This window comes from Rhinolophus sinicus, chromosome 1 (assembly GCF_057876585.1).
Source record: "Rhinolophus sinicus isolate RSI-liver-muscle chromosome 1, RSI-T2T, whole genome shotgun sequence".
In the NCBI taxonomy this organism is placed as follows: Eukaryota; Metazoa; Chordata; class Mammalia; order Chiroptera; family Rhinolophidae; genus Rhinolophus; species Rhinolophus sinicus.
The window spans coordinates 105,685,957-105,702,168 of record NC_142501.1 but is presented as its reverse complement, the minus strand read 5'-3'; the positions used below and the strand labels follow the sequence as shown (position 1 = coordinate 105,702,168).

The window sequence follows — 16,212 nt, the reverse complement described above, 5'->3', positions numbered from 1 at the left end:
ATTGGCCATTTTGCTGCCAGTGATGTCCAAATCAACTTGAGCACTGGAATTATATCAGCAAATTTTTAGTCACAAGGTTCTGCAGCTTCACTACAAACATATTAAATCAGAATCTAGACTGCTGGGTTCCAGGAAATCTAAGGTTTTGAGACTCTTTTCGGTCATTCTGATAAACTGCTTAAACGATTGCCTTCTTGGTAACTGGAACATCTGCAAGTCTATTCACTGAAGTCTTATGGTGTTCCACCTTCAAATCTTTTCTCCCATTGTCTACTGAACATTAAAATATAGGTCATTTAGAGAAAGTCAACACCTCAACTAGTCAAGTCATGTCAAAACAGCCAATCATATATTTTAGTCTCTCCGTTCTCTGAAAAATTTACATCACAAAGTACAGAAATTTGAAAGATGGAATGAGAATGAACATGTCATATACAACTGTGGTCCTCATTAATCTTTCAGATTTCAAAATTTATCTTAGTTACTTTTTATCTTAAACTTTTATAAACTGATGCTGGAGTTTAAGAAAGTCTTCATTATAATCAAGATTTATTGTAACAAAGCAATTTACTTTGGTTGTGGAATTGGTTGGTTTGGGGCCCTGGATGTAACTCACAGAACACTGAAAAATATATCTGGGTTCACATCAGCGCACAAAAGAGAAGAGGCTAATCGTAGAGCTTGCTTCACCACAGAAACTTTAAAAAATTACATAAAATGGTCAAAATCAACACTGACAGAACTCTAGAAAACAAGCCAAGCTTTACATCAACAAAGTGAACACTAAACCTGGGCGGAAAAATAAGCAACTTAAAATGATAGAATGTTTTGTGGCATTTTCATTTGCCTTTGTTTCAACCCTCTGCCTGGTAAGTACAGTGCTGGTCGTGGTCTTCCAGAAGGGGGCCTGTATTCCTGATGTGGGACGCGGGGCTGTGTTTCAGAGGGCACAGAACAGACCTTGTTCACAAAGAGTTATTTGTATGTTCTAACCTGTCTGAAAGCTAGAAGACTGACACAAAGCACTGCCCCCTTTTGAATACTTCAGAACTCACTCATGGTGAAAAAAGGCAGGAAGTCAACAAAAGCAATGGAAGGCAAACTGACAACCCACAGCCAGTAAGGACAAAACATTATAGATTGAGGCACACAATAGACCAGTGAAAGCCATGGGTGAAGAGCTAGAGAGGGAGTGTCTTTGTAAAATTGAGGTATTCAAAGGCACTCATGTGTGCTGGAAACTTAGACACACACACATCCTCAAGGCAGAATGCCTGCTCAGGAAAGACACAAGAAAACTCCAAGCTTTCACCACTGGCTGATCTCAGGGCTCAGTGTAGCAGGAATTAAAGGCTAAGGAGGACGTATAAATGGCCTGGCTACACACTGAAGGAGTGCCCCAGATTTGCAAAGCCAGAAAAATTTAGGATTTTAAAAATATAATTAAATCTCTCTCTCTCTCTCTCTCTCTCTCTCTCTCTCTCTCTCTCTCTCTCTCTCTCTTTTTCTTTTTATTTTTTGTTTCTAATGTTCAAGAAAATTTAGGTCAAACACTAGCTGAACAGGAGCTACAGGTACAGAGACTTAAGAGATCACAAATGATAAAGAATACAGACCTGTAAAATTGTTGCTAAAGTTCATTAAACAAGCAGCTACAACCTACAAGCAACAGAAACCCTAAGGAGGGAGAAAACCTTGATTGAAAAGACTACATGATAATATTCAGGATGTCTAGTTTTCAATGAAAAATTACAAAGCATGGAAAAGAAATTTGGCCCATTCACACAAAAATTAAAGTTAACTGTCATTGTCTCTGAGGAAGCACACTGATTGGAATTACTAGAGAAAGATTTTTAATCATGTATCTCAAATATGTTGAAATAGTTTAAGGAAGTCATAAGAATAATGTGTGAACAAACAGAAAATATCAATCAAGAGACAGAAATTATTAAAAAGAGCCAAATACGAATCCTAGTGATGAGAAGTATAATAATTAAAATGCTCCCTACAGGATTTCAATAGCAGAATTGTATAAACAGAATAAAGAATCTGTAACCTGGAAAATAGACCTAAAGAAGTTATTCAGTTGGAAGGGCTAAAACGCAAAAGGATGAAGAAAATACACAGAGCCCGAGAGTTCAACCAAACCAACATACAGTGGGAATCCCAGAAGAAGAGAAGGCAGAAAAAAACAAACAAACAAACAAACAAAAAAAACCATAAAGAGTTCTTCCCGTAAGCAGCCTGAGGTCACCTCTGAAAATGGTTCACTACTCGCTTGACTCAGAAAACCCCACAAAATCATGTAAATCAAGAGGTTCGCATCTACCTGTTCATTTTAAGAACACTCGTGAAACTGCCCAGGCCAACAAGGGTGTGCATATCTGAAAAGTCACCAAGTATCTAAAGGATGTCACATTACAAAAGCAATGTGTGCTGTCCCGTCGTTATAACGGCGGAGTTAGGAGGTGTGCCCAGGCCAAACAATAGGGTTGGACACACAGTCCAACCCAAAAAGAGAGCAGAATTTTCACTGCACATGCTTAAAAATGCAGAGAGCAATGCTGAACTTAAGGGTTCAGATGTAGACTCTCTGGTCATTGAACACATCCGGGTGAACAAAGCTCTCAAGATGCAGCCCAGAACTTACAGAGCTCAGGGGGGTATTAACCCATACAGGAGCTCTCCCTGCAACACACAGATGATCCTAACTGAGAAAGAGCAGATTGTTATTGTTCCTAAACCAGAAGAGGAGGTTGCACAGAAGGAAAAGATCTCTGAGAAGAAAGTGAAGAAACTAAAACTTATGGCCCGGGAATGAGTTCAGCATCAAATAAATGCTAATAAAAGTAAAAGCAGAAAAGAAAGCATAAAGAATATTTAAAGAAACCATAGCTGAAAACTTTCTAAATTTGAGAAAAGATGCAGATCTACATATTCTAGAAGCTTAATGAACTCCAAAAATTATAAATCAAAGAGGTTCATACACACATCACCAAACTCTTGAAAGCCACGGACAAACAATCTGGAAAGCAGCAAACAAAGAAACAAAAAACCAGTCAGTACAAAGGATCTGCAATGAGATGCACAGCATGTTGCTCGTCAGACACTATGGAGGCCAGAAAGCAGGGCAATGACATTTCGAAATTGCTGGACTGGGTTCTGGTTTAAGACGGCCACGTAGGAATATCCTGAACTCATCTCCCCCCACATACACACCACATTTACAGCTGTATAAGGAACAATTTACTCTGAGAAAGAAAACTAACAACTGGTAGAGCGACCCCTGCTCATCGGGTAAACAAGAGGGAAAAGGAATCCACGCGGTTAGGAAGGGCTGACAAAGTCTCGCCATAAACCCCACCCCCCGCACACTGTACTTGCTGCATAGCTAATGCGGTGAGAGGCTGCCAGGTGGGACAGGGCTGACATAGGACGTTTCCATCACCACAAACAGTTCTATCAGACATCACTGCTGTGGAAGTTTGGAGTCCTACCTTTCCCGTATTGTCTCTTGTTTCTGAAAGGACTGTTTTGCTCATCCCCGCAGTGTTTCTTTCACACCTGCACTGATATCACTGAAGTCACCCTTGCCTCATCAGCATGGCTGATATATACCAGTCCTCATTCAGAGGAATTAATTTCTTGCCCTGCTCTAGGTAAAAGTGTATGAACTTTGTTGTTATAGAGGTTTGTACTCATAGTCTGCGTCCACCATTTTCTAACTGTGTGGCCTTGGGCAAATCATTCAATCGTATTCTATTTCCCCTTCTGTAAACTGTGGAAAATTCATACTTCACAGAGTTATGAGAATTAAATGAAATAACAGAAATTAAGGGCCTAATTCAGTACCTACTACATGTATGTGCTCAATAAATGTGATTTCCTTCCATCATATAACTTGTCTCCAGGTGTGACCAACTTACATAGAACCTGCCCTTCCAGGGGGAGGATTTACTGGTATCTCTAGGAACTCTGAACTTCAGAGGCAGAGGAGGACAGCTAATCACGCGGGGAAATCTAACATATGATTAAGAGATGGGTTTCCTTGCTTGGACATCATAGGCCAAGATTCAAGATTGCCAAACAAATTATACAGGTGCTTTGGTGGTAAAATTGTTTACGAAAACAGGTAAAGCCTCATTTGAGCGTAGCAGACAAGAAAATGTCCGAGGAAAATATGGTAAATGACTCCTGAACGAGAATATTGGAAAAGCAAAATGAGCCAGGTGAGACAGGTGTAGTCATCCTGAAATGACTCTCATGGGATAAACAGTAATTCTCTTTTTATAGACCCAGAAGACCATGAGACAGGCTGAGGGAATTTTCAGTGATTTCTACGCCACAATCTTTCTTTCACCTGTAAATGAAATTGATGAAAGTGATTGACCACCACTCTTATTCCTGAAATACAGTGCTACAAGACTGTTCCATGATGGAGATTATTTATTTATACATAAATAAAAAGTAGAAGGAAACTGAAGCACAGAACAAAGTTCTCTTGTGCACACCAACACACATGAACTTGTATCTGTGTGTCCAGCAGATTGTGCGTGCCCACCCACCCCCCAATGGGGACGGTTGGCCTGCCACCCCTGTGCTCTGTCTTCCCTCTCAGCCATCCTCAGCATGTCACTCTTTTGCAGGCCAGTTCTCCCCATTGTCACAAGCGGGTGTAACACTTGCCAGAGCAGTCAGACACAACAGCATGGAGGGGAGGAGAAGGACTATTATCCCATGTGCCTCTACAAAGAGTGAAATACGTGCTCTGGTGTTCATTGCTGCTTTATTTACGGTGGCCAAGACATGGAAACACCCAAAGTGTCCTTCGATAGATGACTGGATAAAGAAGTTGTGGTATATATACACAATGGAATACTATTGGGCCGTAAGAAAAGAGGAAATAGTGCCATTTGTGACAACATGGAGGGATCTTGAGATTCTTATGCTAAGCGAAATAAATTACAGAGAAAAAGTCGAGAACTATTTCATTTCACTGATATGTGGGATATAAAACTAAAGAAACAAAGAAACAAGACAAAGAAACAAAAACTCATAGACACAGACAATAGTTTAGTGGTTACAAGAGGGTAAGGAGGGAGAGAGGTGGTAGATGAGGGTAAGCAGGGTCAAATATATGGTAATGGAAGGAGAACCGACTCTGGGTGGTGGACACACAATGTGACACGAGTATATTGTAGGACAGAATTGTACTTGAAACCTATGTACTTTTACTAACCATTGGCATCCCAATACATTTTAATTAAAAAATCAAAAAAGGGACTCAGAAGACTTCTGACATTTCTCTGGGTGAAAATGCCCACATCTGATTCAGTAACTGACACGATAAACTGGATCACAATGACTGGCATGGATCACATGGAATTTCTTCCTGGGACATGGATAGTGTGACCTCTCTCAAGTCCCATGGGTTAGGGCTGGACAGTAGAACACAATAAATGCTCCGCCTCAGGAGAAAAGGTGGGACCAACTCTTAGGAACACAAGGATTTTCCTTCTGGTAATATTTCTTGAAACTTCGTTCTCTATGCTTCCCGTTGTGTAGGGAACAACACCCACTGCATTTCTCCAAAGCCAACCTTGGATAATATTGACTGTCCTGTAATATACTCTCTCTGTTCTTGGCATAGTATGGACCTTACCTGAAGTTGTCCTGAATTAACTTTTTCCATTCATTGTTATTCTTCATCTATAGAGGAAATAAAGTGAAGGCGACAATCTATTTCTTCTGGGAAATTAGTTTTTTGTACGCACAGCCTCCCCTAAAAGAACACACACAATAGCCTGTTACATGCCCTCTCACGTGTACCATGAAGCTTTCTGCTGGCCACTTCACCGGACTCTCAAGACATCCCAAATCTAACAGTAATTACACACAGTTTCCTTGTAGATAGAAAAATGTTATAGGGCCACGTAAGGAATCTCTCCTCTTACACATATCACTTCAGTTACTATTGTGTTTTTCTGCCTGGGACTAGAGGCATAAAAATTAATAAAAACAGACATAATTCATGACCTTGTGGAACTGAGTCTAGCAGGAAAGACAGACATTCACCAATCATAACAAGCAAATGAAAAATTATAACCATGATCAGTGCCAAGAAGGAGAGAGGCAAGAGAAGTCAGAACGGGTGCCATGAGGACGTGAAGCTTAAGCTTTTATTGTAGGAAGACAGCAGCCAACTGCGTAAGTAGTAGAGGGGTAGGAGCATGATCCAGACAGAAGGAATAGCATGGGAGAAGGTTCTGTGACAAGAGAGAATGGCACAGCCTGAAAAAGGCCAAAGAGGTGGGAGCATAGAAAGAAAGGTGCGGGAGGTGGTGCTGGGAAAGCCAGCATCTGAGATGGAAGCCAGATCACGCAGGCCCGCGTCACTCACAGTTCGAATTTTAGTCTTTCTCCTATGTGTAGAGGGCAATTTCTGAAGTGTCTTATCTAGGGGATGGCATGATCAGATTAGCATTTGAAAGGGTTATTCTGCCCAGTAGAGATCATCCTGGAGGCAGCAAAGCCACTTTTCAGGCTAATGCAATATACCACATGAGAGACGTTGCTATCTTAGACTAGGGTGGAAACCGAGGGAAGCGAAGAATTCAGAAGAGAGTCAGGACGTAAGAAATAGCCAGAATTCCATGATGGATTGGGTGAGAGGTAAGCTAGCAGGGCCTGGTGAATGGTGGTGCCCATTAACGAAAATGGAACATAGAAATAGGACTGGGTTTGGAGGTAGATGAACAAGTTTGAGAACTGCTGAGCTGAAGGAATCTCTGAGACAGCCAAGTGCACATGTCAAGAAACTAACTGGATCTATAGATCAGGAAGGACGCAGAGGATTAAAACGGAGACATCTATTTATGACTCAACTTCACATAGGTGATCATTTAAACTTTGGGCATAGGTGAGATAAACCAGAGCAAAGAGTAAATTCAGTGGCTGGAAGGTGTGAATACAGGGGCTGGGAAGCGGGATACACGTCTGCAGATGGGACCGAGATGTAGCCAGAGAGGAAGTGAGGAAACAAGGTGAGGGCTGGGTCATAGAAGGCAAGGAAAGAGAGAATGGTTCGAAAGGAAGCCAGTGACCCGCTGCCCTGAATGATGCTAAGACCTCAAGGAGAATGAGGCCTGGACAGTGTGCACTGGATTTTACTGCAGGGACGTAACTGGTGACTTCACTGAAAGGTGTTGACAATAGGCGGAGGCGAGATGGAAACGGGTTAGGCAGTAAGTGGGTGGTGAGGCAGTGGATGCTGTGAGTCCTAATAAGTTTTGAAGGAGTTTGGAGGTGGAGGGGAGGGATATAGTAGGTTAGCGGGGGCAGTGTGAGAGCGCCAAGCACACTCACTTTTAATGGGAGACTCTTGAACATATTTAAAAGCTAAAGCGAGGATTCAGTTGGAAGTAGAGACTAAAGTTATGAAATAGAGAACAGGCTGTTACTACTGTAAAGACCTAGAGAAAGAACAGGAAGATGGGATCCAAAACACAAGTGGAGGGATTGGCCGTTGAGGAAAAGACCTGTCTAAGCTGGGAAGGATGGAAGGAGAGACTTGATATAGTGGGAGGAGTCCAGCAGGTGGGGGCCAGAATCCAGCAGCCCTGGAAGCCAGGCCACCTGTGGATTATTCAGCTGAATGAGAAATGCATTTCTAAGTCCTTTGGACCACATATTCTAACACCTGTAAATTAAGCAGAAAAATAAAATCATAACAAACATGCTTAATCTGATGTCATCTCATCATTTTCAGGCATTGTCCCAAACTCACTATCAGGGGTCAGTTTCAGAATGACAAAACTGACACAAAAGGATTTCACAATTTTGATTTGTTTTAAAACCAGACCACAGAAAACGTGATCATAAATATTTGGCCAAATGCTATTTTGTAGTCAATTGGAGAAATCTAAATTCCATTTGTAGGATAACTAGAAAAGCCAGCAGGAGGGCAGTGAGATGCAATCTGTTTTGATAATTGGCCTTGGCCATCCGATTTCAGAAATGCATTCGAAATCTGCTAACAAACACATAAAGCCTGATCCAAAGCTTGCCAATAAATTCCTAGTATTTATTGTTTCTTACTGCGTGGCCTGTGAATAACTGGAGTCGTGTTGCTCTTTCCTTTTCACAAAAAAAGAAATCTGAGGAGTCTTTGTGAGAAAAGGTTAATCAAAGGGCCACTATATGTGGTTCTGAATTTGAAACTTACCCTGTAATCGAACATTCGTGAGTAAAATTACTGCAGCATCCACTTTATTCGTTAGCGTCATGCCTCCCAAATTGAAGCCTTTGTACAAGTAATGCAAATCAGAAAATTTATTCCACTTGTGGGTTATTATTTAATGCAGTGACCCTAGTTTTATAGAGTGTGACTCCATATTTGAGGGAAGGTTATAACCAACTCTCACCCTACAGCTTGTAATCTTAAAAAGAGAAAATGTCAAAGTTGAAAAAGCAATGTGACAAATTTTTAAAAATGGGAAACTGAGGCCATCTTGTAGTTATGGAGAATTAAAAATAAAAACTTTATCTCACATTTTTTTAACACACATTAAAGACTCATGGCCGAACCAGGCCCAGTTGGAATAACTGTTACCCTCATGTTCTGCAACAACCATGTGGAGCCTCCTTGTTCCTCCCTTAAAATACTGTTAATGTGCAGATACTTCCTTGACATCAGACTCCTTTCAACCAGGAAATTCCAATTTCCTGAAAAAATGTTTCTGTGGTTATAATTTGATTTTCGAATCGGAGGCAGACCTTAATTTCCGGTGCTAAGGAATACTTTCATGGAAAATGAGCTCTAAATCATCTTTTGAGGCATTAACAGCAAATGTCTTTGAGAGATGCTCCAGAGCCCCAGAAACAGGATGTCACTTGAGTTTTGAGACCGTGTAAGTGCAGGTTCACTTCCAGAAAACAGTGCTGTAGGAGGAGGTGTCAAACGCCTTCTTACCAGAAATTTCTGGATTGATCAAAGAAATGAGATCAACAGGAGCCAAGATGCCACCCAAATGGCCCACATTTTGTAGAGGAGACTGAAGGAAAATGCCAAGAGCTGAGTCATATGCATCCTTGCTGTGATTACAAAATGGTGCCATGGAAGCAGAAGCAGTCCTTTCTCTACGTTCTAGACTCAGTCGGCTACACCACAGGCAGATCAGTTCTTGAAGATTAGAGGAATCTCCCCATAAGCGATGATATTTGGGTGATATGCATTCATACTGTCAGACCAGACCTCTTAGTCTAAATTGATATAGTGATTTAATGATTTATATTTAAACTTGATAATGTACATCTACATTTAATAGGAAACACTTCCTTACTCTACAGGAATTAAAAATAAACATACCCATTGGCACTAATTGCCTGAGGAAATCATTGATTGAAAGGATGGCAATAAAAGTAGGAGAGGACTTGGAGGATGGTTGTGGAGTTGGCCACAACAAGGGCAGAGAGAAAAAGATGAAGAAGGAGAGAGTCAGGGAAGGAAGAGAAAATGAGAGAGTGAGAACGTATTACAGTAGATAAGGGTAAAATACTGTGCAATGATTGTATGTGGCTGAGCAAAATAAAAGAATAATAACCATAGAAGCCAACATTTGTTGTCCACTCACCATATGCCAGGCAGAATGTCGCGCCCTGATTGTGCATCATTTTATGTGATCGTTTTTGAAAAAAGAATAAGAAAATTATGTGGTGAAGGCAGATGGCTCAGCTGGTTAGAGCACAAGCTCTGAACAACACGGTTGCCGGTTCGATTCCCACACGCGCCAGTGAGTTGTGCCCTCCACAACTAGATTGAAGACAATGAGCTGCCACTGAGCTTCCTCCAGAGGGGCAGCTGGATGGCTCAGTTGGTTAGAGAGTGAGCTCTCAACAACAAGATTGCTGGTTCCATTCCCGCATGGGATGGTGGCTGCACCCCCTGCAATGAAACAGCCACTGGACTTGGAGCTGAACTGCACCCTCCACAACTAGATTGAAGGACAATCACTTGGAACTGATGGGCCCTGGAGAAACACACTGTTCCCCAATATTACCCAATAAAACAAAAAATTTTTTAAAAATTATTTTAAAAAAAAGAAAAAGAAAATTAGGTGAGCTTCCCCAAACTGCCAGAATTGGATGGCTTAGATAGGATTTTATCATAGAATTTTTCTCTTTCTTCAAAAATCTAGATCTCACATTTAATATGTGTGCCATTCTTCTTCCTCAGTACCTGGCATGGTGCCATTCATTGACTGAATATGTCAGGCACTTTTTTAAAGAAGAGGCTGAAATATTTGTAAAACTAGATACTACATGGCCATGTTAGTAGAGATTGTTGAAATCTCTTGAAATCACAAGTGAGTTAAGTGAATTGAAAAAGGAGACACAGGTGAGTGGGGGGGCTTTGCCCAGGGTTGGGAAGGTAGAAACAAGTGTTCTCTAGAGTTCTCTGGGGGAAGGTAGGGACTCACCTCTCCAGCTCGTCTAGGAACCTGGCTAGAAAGGTGGCACAAAACTTCAGCTGGCACTGTTTCCAGCCTATGCTGCTGGGTCCTGCCCTTCCAGTTTACTGGAAGGTTTGTGTGTGTTCTGGATCAAAATCTGCTATTCCATTTCTGCCTTATTCTCTGTATCTCAAATGTCATTTATAGTTTTAGGACTTTCTGGGTTGGTTTGGTTTAATTCTTAACCACATAATTTTTGAATGCTGACCTGCTTAAGACCCTATTTTGTGTGAATATAAATAAAAGGAGTCAGACCACTCTAGAAAGAAAGAGAAGAGAGAGAGAGAGAGAGAGAGAGAGAGAGAGAGAGAGAGAGAGAGAGAGAGAGAGAGAGAGAGAAGTGAGGAGCAGGTCTTCCATGCTGAAGCTAGAAACAGGTCCAATCTCCTATCACAAACCTTGCATCAAATTAAGTTACTACACCAGGAATGAAAAACTAACTCACTTTGCAGAACATATGCACAGCAGCAGCAAATGGGGGGAATTCTGGAAATCCCCACTTAGTGTGGGCAGTTCAGGGAACAGAAAGGGCATACTAGGTTGCCAGCCTGTTTCCCAGCTTCTTGGAGGTACAGAGTTCAAAACCTACCCTGGAAGAGCTGCCAAGTTTATCCTCCACCTTGGCCCAAGGAGAAAACACTGAAGGGCCACATTCTAAGCACCATCGGCACACACTGGCAATAGCAGCAGCAAAGATTCAGCTAAGGGAGAAAAAACAGGGATTTTTTATTTGACATTTTAATGTTTCTGTAATCTAGCTGCTTACTAAATCCAACAGCAAACAAAACTTTCTGTCTTGGAAGATAAGTGATAATATAACGACCATTTCCTGTATGTCTGCCCTTCCTTCTGAATAGACGAGTTATCTTGTGCTACTTTTAAAAAATGTATTCCCAATGAGGGTCTCTGTTTCTCTAACATCCTCAAAAGATTACTCAATGAGGTGTCACCAGCATACAACTGTGGTATATACATTTACCACAGTGAAGAAATATTTGTTATAAGAACTGTCCTTCCGTACTAATTAGTGCATTATCAATCCAAAGAAATTAAAGTCCCAAATGCTAACTTAAGAGTCTAAAACCATTCTCCTGGACTTCTCATCACGCCAGTTCCAATCAGATGAACTGTCCATCTCTGCATCCCTATGGCAGCTGCAGCCAGGAGTGGGTGCAGTTCAGGGCCTTGCAACTGTGTGTGTTCACTGCTAAGCAGCTCAGGAGCTTTATGATTCAAACTAGTTTTGATTCAAAACAACTGCATGACAATTGTTTTCCACACTTACACATTTTTAGAAAAACAAACAATCCCCAACTCCTAGTATGGTTATCCCAATCATAATTATGTTCCAAAACCCAGTATTTAGTGTAATCAAAGGACATAATAGAGACTCAGAAGTATTATTTATATATATCTATATATATATATATACACACACACACATACACACACACACACACACACACACACACACACACACACACACACACACTTTACTAGTGTGCTGGTCAACCCAAGACGCTTGTTTGGGGTCTAGGATCACGACCCTGAAAATCAATTAGCATCCCACGCCCATGTTCATACCATCATTATGTGTCATAGTGCCCAAATGGAAAAACAATCCATGCCCATCAACTGACAAATGGATAGACAAATGCAGTATATGCACACAGTGGAATATTATTCAGCTGTTCTAAGGAATCTGTAATGCTACACATTACAATAAGGATACAAATTGAAAACATGATGCTAAGGGAAATCATCTAGTCATAAAAAGCCACACCCTGTATGGTTCCATATACGTGAAATGTCCAGAAGAGACAAATCTTCTGCAGAAAAAAAGAGTATTAAAGGTTGTCAGGGAGTCGGGGAGAGGAGAATTGGAACTCCACTCAGCAGGCATCCTGTCTCTCCTCCCCTCTAACTTGCTGGGGCCCAGTCACCTTTCTGATCTAGTAACAATGAAAGCACCACCCCTTTCCTGAAACCCTCTGTGACAGCAGGTAGACCACCCACATCTCACTCCCCTGACCTATGGAGCTCAATTCCCCCTCACATCTGTTGAGTCTGACCCTCCAAATTTCAACCATTATCATGAGGAAACCTTTCACTTCCTCCAGCGAAATCAACCTGAATTTCTTTACTCTGTTATTATTCTATTGCACCTATTCTTATAACAAGGTTGAAGCACACTTTTAATGTGTCCTCCTAAGAACAGCTGATTCCTTGAGGATGAACCCTCCAGGCATGGGCTTTCTGAATTGCTTTTGGGGGCATCGGGCTATGGAAGCTTCATTGAGGTGATTTTCTATTATCCTTCAAACCAAGAAAATGTGTGCTTTTTGTTTTCATAATAAGGCTCAGATCTTTTTCTTTGTTGTTAATAAAATTCTACCACCTTTCTATGGTCAAAGCCATACTTTCAGTCTCAGATGTCACATCAATGATCAGTGTGTATCTAAATAAACAAATCTAGAGCCAACTTGAAACTACAAAGTGGGGAGTGACTCTTAAAGGCCTGCTGATATACCCATGGGTCGGCCCCTGCAGACATTGCCCCCTTGCGTGTTATTTCAGTTCAAAACACCACCAAAAGGGAACAACCCGTATTCACAGTTTGAAGCTACTTATACACTAGTTGTTTGCCTCACACACGGAATTTATTGCACTAAATGTCTGGCCTGCACACGTGGTTGAAAATTCAGATTGTAAAAGCAGCAATAATTATCCTCCTGTCCTTATAAGTGAATCCATGCTCCGGCTGCACTTGTTACCTAGGCCCCGATGGCACACCGTCTGCAGAGAACCTGTGAAGCTTGTTAAACAGGAGTGCAGTTCAAGATAAAACTGCAGTCATCCAAATTCTAAAGCCAGCCCTCTGGGCACCGTGAGCGAACACCAGCAGGAAAGACCAGCACGTGTCAAAGCATCTGGCTGCATAACGACCACCACTTCCCCGGGCTCAGTGTGGCCAGGAATTACAGTGGTCACCAAGGTCAAAATACACAGCCTAAGACGGAAAGCGTTTGCAGGGGTCATGGGAGGTCAGAAAGAAAATAAAAGTCTCCACGATCACAGGGCACAAATAGGCCATTGCAAACTTGTCAGGGCATGAACCCCAATGGCCTGGCACTACAATAGCTCCAATCTCTGAATATTACTTTGTTCCTGATTCATGAACCAAAGCAAAGAGTAAAACCTTAAAAGCAACCAAAGATTGTGGGGACGGGGGCAGGGTGTGGAATAGATTATGTTCAAAAAACGAACAGTTGGAGAACCAATTACTCAACAGCAATTATGGAAGCCAAAGTGCAACAGAATGTCATCTTCCATATCATCAAAGACACTAACTACCAATGTGGAATTCTCTACGAAGTGAAAATATGTGCCAACACTCAGACAAAATAAAAACAGAGATTCACCACCAGGCATTTCTCACTGATGAAAATTCTAAGGGATGTTGTCATGCGGGGCAGCCTGCAGGGTCTCTGCTCCCGCTTCCCACATAAGAACACAGGAAGTGGCTATGCCAAAAAGGAACACCCACGGAGCCATAGGTAGGGGAGTCATACCACTATAGTCTCTGGTGGCTTGATTCACACGACGTGCAACCTGCTGTCTGCTTTTCTGCCAACTGACCGACTTCCTCTTGCTAGCTGCAATCTGCCGTGCTAACTGCAATCCGCTCTTGCTAGCTCAGCCACCATCTTCTCGCTAGCCCCCATTTGCTGCTAGCGTAGCCACAGCAGTTATATTAGTGGCCAATGGCTCACTGGGTACAGCTGATGGCCAACTAGCCACAGCTAATGGCCATGCAATCACAGTTGATGGCCATTTACTACCTGAGCCAGCACCTTTCTACATGAGGCCGAGAGCCTGGAAACTGCACTCCTGGCTCTGTCCCCACAGATGTAGTGTGGATTGCAGATTGCAGAGAAGAGGATTGCTAGCAAGTGAGATTGTTTGGCAGAGATACGTGGATGGCAGGTTGCGGATAGCGTGGTTCCTGCTTCCTGTGTCTCCAACCCAGCCGCCAGTGAGACTATAGTGGTATGACTCCCTAAGCTATGGCTCCATGGGTGTTCCTTTTTGGCCTCACCATGTCCTCCGTTCTTATGTGGGGAGGGGGGCTGAGACCCCGTGTGACTCCCTGCATGATACAAGACCAAGGCATTTGCACATTCAGTGTCTGGTGAGGGCCCACTTCCTGGTCCATGGACACCGGTCTTCTTGCTGTGACACATGGCAGAGGGGCAAGGGCTCTCTCTTAGGCCTTTTATAAGGGCACTCGTCCCATTCATGAGAGCTCCATCCTCACGACCTAATCATCTCCCAAAGGCTCTGTTTCCAAAGACTTTCACGTGGGGCATCAGGACTTCACCTATGAATTTCAGGGGGACATGACATGAGCATTCAGCCTATGGCAGAGCCCTTCACGGTTCGTGGCCATGTGCGCTCACTCAGGATGGCTGAGACTTCAGGAGGCAGCCAAGGGAGCCTCTCACTTCCCGGAGCAGGGCTCAGTCTTCTTTTAAAGGTTTTCAGCTGATGAAATCAAGCTCACTCAGATTCATTCCCCTTTTGATTGACTCACAATGGTCTGAGTTACTTACATGTGCAAAATTCCTTCACTTTTTGCCACATTCTGAGGGTTAGAGGCAAGGGACAGATCCTGCTCATTCTCAATGGGAAAGGATTATGAAAGGTGAGCACAGCAAAAGGCAGATGTTATGAAGTGACCTGAGGGTCTATGCTCTTCAGTTGTGTGAAGGAAATTTTCTGAGTTTTATCATGCTTATTTTGAATCTGTTGAGAAGAAAATTTTTTAAAAATTTGTCATGTGAATTATATTGTTTGTTTGCATTAAATGATTCGGAAGGCAATTTAAGTGTGAAAAAAGCTGAAGTTTAAAATATTCATCATCATCAATATGGATTGAAATAAATCAGAATTATGAAAATATTTTGAATCATCTCATCTGACTGTTCCAAAAAGGGAATTAATTTTAAATTTTACAAATTGAACAATATGACTTAATAATCTAAGAGTATGGTGCAATTTTTAAACCACCCTTTTTATTTATTACCTAATAGTCTCGTTTTATATCAACTGGTCTTAAAAATAAAATGATTTTCCAGAAAGAATGATTCTCACAGATTAACTGAGTGATAATAATGATGGGAACTGAAATATTAAAAAAGAGAAGCAAACACCACCTTAGTTCCCAAAATCTAAAAATAAAAATGTAACTGCTCTTAACGGGAGTAGAGGAATGACATACAATATGTATATCAAAAATGTAATTTGCAGTGAAATGAATTAAGGCATGTTAAAAATCAATGAATTAACCTGTAAAAATAAATTTAAAAAATTTTTTCCAGTACATCGTGCCTTGCACAGTCTTCAATATCCCAGAATTTTTAGTGTTCTGCTTCACGCTTTTCTACCTCATTCGTGACTATATGAATTTTGAGGTTTAATAATTTTTATCTCCACTTCTTTTTATTCTCTAGTTTTTCACATGACTTTTGTACTCCTTTATAGATAATAACTCCTGTTAAGATTGATTTTCTTCAACAAGTTGTAGACATCCTTTTTAAAAAAACTGTTTAAAACAAAATTTGTTTAACAATTGGGGAACAGTGTTTTTTCCAGGACCCATCAGCTCCATGTCAAGTAATTGTTTCCAATCTAGTTGTGG

At 41.5% G+C, this 16,212-nt stretch overlaps 1 protein-coding gene across 1 annotated transcript in view; it reads right to left on the bottom strand.

The window, feature by feature from the left end:
- Positions 1 to 15,309, bottom strand: part of LOC148759166 (ankyrin repeat domain-containing protein 26-like) — a 144,720-nt gene extending 129,411 nt beyond the window's left edge. Inside the window, exons 1-3 of the mRNA XM_088793155.1 lie at positions 15,252 to 15,309; positions 11,101 to 11,212; positions 5,663 to 5,782 (exon numbers count right to left, since the gene is read on the bottom strand). The gene's annotated coding sequence lies outside the window, so the exon portion shown is untranslated. The remainder of the gene's footprint in view (positions 1 to 5,662; positions 5,783 to 11,100; positions 11,213 to 15,251) is intronic.
- Positions 15,310 to 16,212: the final 903 nt, after the last annotated feature.